General features: G+C 34.5%; 1 pseudogene; it reads right to left on the bottom strand.

Moving 5' to 3' along the window:
• Nucleotides 1-1,343: 1,343 nt before the first annotated feature.
• LOC149200854 (putative chromatin-remodeling complex ATPase chain) lies at nt 1,344-4,853 on the bottom strand (annotated as a pseudogene).
• Nucleotides 4,854-5,995: the final 1,142 nt, after the last annotated feature.

Genomic DNA, 5,995 nt, shown 5'->3' on the forward strand with positions numbered 1-5,995 from the left:
ATTATGTGATTTATTACCTTAGATATCAAATCTAATATTACTAGTCTAGTGCACAAAATTATGAAAATAAAATAAGAGAAACAAAAAAAATGAACAAACCATCCACATAAATGAATATGAGGTATGACCTAGAAAAAACAATGTGGAAGAATACTTAGTTAGAAAACGAGTATGCTTTTCTCTCTTTTTATCAATTAAGAAATGCAAGTATAGAGATGGAGCACTCGCTATAGAATTATCATGGAAATTGTACCCTGAATAGATATTAAAAAGTCTTCGACCTCCTCTATTATGCTTCAATATTTATCACCCACCATACTTTCACGAGTTCAATTTTCTCGAATAAGCTGCAATTAGTTGAATATAATAACATTTTTATTGCCAAATATCAGCATGGATCAATCCAAAACCATTTTTGCTTGATTTTTACATGGAAATGTAGGCAACCTCTAACTGGCGTAAACTGCAATTCCTAATATTGACAAAAACCTAGGGTGAATGCAAGTCCTGGATTTTGACGGCATAAAAACGACATTCAAAAGAGTGGACTCTTGGCCAAAGGGCAGTCAATTCCAAAACAAATTGTGAAATGCCATACCATACAGTATCATGCAGTCATATTATGCTGCCATTATCTTCATAACTTTTATCTATCGATGCGGGTTATTATGTTTAGCCGTTCCACAGCGTCTCTCTAATAGGTGTTCCGTGATGCATCCACTTTCAGAATTTAATCTGGCGACTTGCAAGTTACAAAATCTCAAACAGCCATCAATATCATATCAGCAAAGAAACTCTACAAGTAAAACAGAAAATTCAACACCCTGCATATTTTCAAAGGCATTAGCAAAAGGCACTCTTGAATTAAAATAAGAAAATCTAACACCCTGCATATTTTCAAATGTGTCTTTGTTATGGCTTGCATGAAAATGATGGCCACTCAAACAAAGGCAACGTCCTAGAGATTTATGCTTCTGACTTTATTAGTGACTTCCATAGAAATGGTGTCCATTCAACAACATTAATAAACCGGCGATTTTATGGTTTTAGGACTAATTCACAAGAAGATAATCGCAACACAAGATTCTTCAAATTCTAAAATTTTAAACGAGTATTAACAAAATCGAAACTTTTATACCAATAAAAATTCCGACAAACCATCATCGTGATCAAGTGCAAATCTCATTGAGCACCGACCAACTTGATCCTATAACCAGACACCTATGTAAAAGAGTAATCTTCTCAATTTTGTCAGGAGGATACCAACATTTGATACCCCTATGAAAAGACCACATATGCCTTCCATTGTCCAAAAGGGCCTAACGTGCCTACTCAAGGTAAAACTAATTCTGATCTGGCAACTCCCCTCTGGCAGTAAGCACCATCTTAGTGGGCTGAAAAAATGATTAACATGATAATATTACAATAATTAGCCTGGAAGGATTGTCAATAGCTATTGACTCGCAGGCAATGACCGCCTCAAAACTTGTGGCATCACCTTTTCTTCTTCCCCTGCTTTAATAAACAAAATATGTCTCAGCAAAATTACAGTCAAACCTTGTAGCCAGCAGAAAAATATTAAAAAAAGCAATATGGAAATGTATGTTGAAATATACTTACAGAGTTCAAAAATTCATCCATGCCTGATTGTTTCCTCTTCTTAGCTGACATACCACCGGTACTAGGCGTAGAGTCCATGACAAGAGATTTGGGTACAGGCCTTTTTGCAGGAGCCATACCCTGCCGTCCAACAGTCATTCATTATTAATTCCACATGCTAGATGCAGCATTGTACCAAACTTAACTTTAAAACAATTCCCCCATAAAACATCACATATAGTCCTGTATGAAAAAAATTACAAAAACAAAGGTAATGGCATTCAGATTCAAAAAAGAAAGAACTTATTAAAAAACGCCATTGTTTTTAATGTAGAATAAATATTAAATCCTAATAAACCAGTCATTTTGAGACATTGCTCATAAAAACTAGAGTACCTTAGCAAGCTTCTTTTCTTTACGAGCCTGCCGTTCCCTTTCATCCACCTGATTTTCTCGCTCAACTAATCGAATTAGAGTATCACAAGGCCTTGCGAGCTCATTTGAAGTACGAGACTTTGACAAACCAATCAAACCTAAAAGGGTGACATGCGAAAAGCAGCCTTCAACTCATCCCAATTTCCATAGCCAAGTTTATGGACCATGCACAACTTCAAGAGGAGTCAAATCAGAACACCTAACATTAAAACCAATTTTCTACAACAAATACCTTAAAATAAGGCGAAACAAAAAGAACACTAGGAACTCATTCAAGCCAATCTGTTTCTGCCTAGCAAAATTTGAGTCTAAATGGAAAGCAAATCTTCCTTTACAGATTTTTAAAAAGAGGAAGTAAAAACATAATTACTATTGATTAATAGTAAAAATTAAATTGAGCAAGCCCCATCCCGGTCCTTTTTGCAGACCAAATAAGCATCACTGGTTTTACCGAGAAACTAATAAAAAGTAAACCTAAAATGCTATAAACATAAGTTTATAGAGATGGTTACCATAAAACGATCACAAGAAACTAATAAAAAGTAAACCTAAAATACTATAAACATAAGTTTATGGGAGATGGTTACCATAAAACGATCACATTCTTCATTATATAACTTTCCTTTATTCTGACCATAGTGGATCTTAAGTTCCAGCCAAGGACTTTTATAGCGATCCAACTTCTTCCCAAATGCTTTCATTATCTCATCCCTGCGAGATATGCGAGCCTCTCCCCTTTCTATGTTTTTGACTATCCTATCATAATCTGCAGAGAAAAAGTTGTACTGAATTTCAGCAAACTTCTTGAAAATAGGCAAGGCATGCTTTTCTGTATAAATAGGTTTTCAAGATTAGCTCGACAGTTTCTAGCATTCCACGTAAATTACAAGAAAATAATGAATCCAGAGCATTCAACTACTCAAAGTAATTCACATCTCAACTTCAGATCCCAAACTAACAAGCCATGAAATTGCAGAACAAAAAACCATAAAAGAGAGATCTACTCTCTTGCAGTGATAAAAAGCCACTTGAAAGATACTAAAGAACCGAGCATTAATTCAAATCAAAACATTACCATTTAACTCCTTGTATCGTTCTTTGAAAACATTCGCATATCTCTCAACTTCCTCCTCAGTTTTGCCTTCCATTTCAGTTTTTGGTGTGTTTGCTATAAATACCAAGGCAAGGAATAACAGCAGGAAGCAGTTTTCAGTAGCATTAACAATAAGAATAACCATTGTAAGGCATAAATGAATATAATACCATAATGATGAAACAATACAAACAACCTCTATTTACAGTTTAATAAAAATGCATGCCAATAGAGGAAACAATATTGCAAAAATAAACATCTAATCCAAACAATAAACGATTAAAACCATAGCAAAATGTTACACATTATAGCTATCAACCAGCTCCCCAAATTAAACATGGCCATGTATTTCAAAACAGAACCAACCATTAGATAGCGAACTTCCTTCTCTTATAGCTCCGTTAAACGTTGAACATTGAAAAATTGAAAATCATGCCTGGAAAACAAATTTAAAGGTTAAAACAAAAATGTCAACGATCATGTTATCATATACAATAGATATAAGGAAAATAAGCATCCGTACAATTGAGGCATGCGAGGCTCTCTTGGTTTTGCTGGCCCGCCCTGTCGCATTGCTTGTTTGAAATAATCTGACTCAGAGTAGCTGCAAACCAATCAGAAAAGCATTAATAACTTCATAAAAATCCAGTTATCAGCGACCACTCTCGAAAAATCAAACTTTTCGTCCTTTTTATTCCATATAAAAATCAGTATGCACAAATTAGTACCAGCGTTTGAGTGGCATACTTCCCAAAAGCAAAGCATAATTCAAAAAAAAAAAAATATCTCTCACACCTTTTCATCGTCAAAATCATAAAGCGCAGCATTTGCAACAAATATATTCAGTTAAATTATTAAACTGATATACAAATAGAATTTCTTCATAAAACAAATGGCTCACTTTAATGCATTTACTTTACCATCATAGAAAACCTTTCCTACAAGGTTTCTCATAATTCAAGTATTTTTTTCTTTGGAAAATGCATTCCGAAGAAACCCAATGCACTTCTCCTCGTTCCAAGGACACTTCCCCTCGTTCCAAGGACAGTACGAAAAGTAAAGTGGGCCACATAGACTCTTGTATGCTAAGCCAGCAAGGACATCAACTGAGGCCTAAATAGGCAGAGGCAACTAGCCCGGGACTTCACTCCAAGACCTCCTGCTTGCTATTCACAGCTCTAAACCACTTAAGCTAAAAGAGAAGTCTCATGCTGTCATCCATCTTGAACTTGATTGCATCTTCTGTGAACTTCTTCGTCTTTGCATCCAGCTCTGCTGTAGCCTCCTCGCCTTTCACAATAATTCGGTCAATATCTTCATCAGTTATGGTCCTATCTTTGGAGCTAAATACCATTTCTGCACCAAACCTCACCATCTGCAACAACTCATCGTTGTTTACAGCTGTAACAAGTAGAAAAACAATCTTTGTTAGTCTGCACTGTCAGAACGTAGAACTAAGACATTAAAATATCTTATCAATAGGTAACATAATAAAATCGTGACACTATTTAGCACTACATCAGCAAGTATAGTCAAATGTACTCGCATTGATCTATTTAAAAAATAAAATGTCATCCATATTTTTAAGTAGTTCCCTGCATCAAGCAGGGTGCATAAATGGAAGAAAGAAGAAATTATGATTATAACTAACCAAGAGGGCATCCCATTCAAAATTAATGGTAAGGTTTATTGAAATTAGCCACAATTTCATTATCATCCCATCCATTATTTTACATTCATTTAATGCAATTGATTTATATAAATTTTGCTCGTTAAAGAAGAATTTTTATTCAAAATTTAAATTCATTGAAGAAATTCTAGACTTGAGGACATGGACTAGTTTCATGAAAAAATAGTTGATATAGATGAAAAAAATGAGGCTCTAAGGATAAAGATATAATAAAGTTGTAAAGGAGTCAACTATTGAATATAGAAAAATATTGATGTTCAATAAATAAACTTTATTTGATGAAGAACTTAAGAAGAATGGAAAATCCTTGGGTACTGCTTCTAAGATTTTCACAAGTTGTGTGCAATGTTTACTTGCTCTAAAGAGACTCAAAGTGAGTAAGAAACGCTCCAAAATTGTATGAAGTAGTATCAACAACTTAGGGAACTTTTTTGGGGCATTTCCCATGGTAAGATGACTCCTCAATTCCAGTCAAATTCCAATAACGCTAAACCAATTCTACAAATTAAAAGATTCAATAGCAAAGTATTCTACCCTCACCACTTGTGAACATTTATGCAATTGTCATTGTGAAGACCTCCACCTCCCAATCATCAATACGAGACACTATCCCTTAACCTATCCACATACAATTTAGGATTAAGTGAATAAGCAACCATGTGCAATCGCAAGTTAAAATTGCCCTACCTCTAAATGACAAGTAGAATCCATTGTGTATAACTCTTATCAATTGCGTAAAACGTTGCTTACCCATTTTATTCATCAAAATGCATTTGCAATTTCACCATGTGCAGTGGCAAGTTCAATTGTCCTACCACTAAATGAAAAGTACAATCCATTGTGTAGAACTCTTGTTCAATTTCATAAAACCTTGTTTACCTTTTTTGTTCATCAACGTGCAATGGCAATTTCAGTGATGAAATCTTGCAATTGCATAATTATGTTAACAGCTCCATGTAATTACATGCTTATACATTTTTGCAATTGAACTTATGGTAACCTTCTTTACGGGAAGGCCTTACCTCTGAATAATGGGTGGAATCCATCATCTAAAACTCTTGTTTAATCACACAAAACTTTGTTTATCCCTCTTGTTCATCAACGTCCAACTTCAATGTACATAATGAAACATTGCAATTGCAACATCATGTTAACAGCTCCATTCAATTACATATTTA

This window comes from Pinus tabuliformis, chromosome 2_1 (assembly GCF_031772625.1).
Source record: "Pinus tabuliformis cultivar Carrire ecotype Pingquan chromosome 2_1, CPIR1, whole genome shotgun sequence".
NCBI lineage: Eukaryota > Viridiplantae > Streptophyta > Pinopsida > Pinales > Pinaceae > Pinus > Pinus tabuliformis.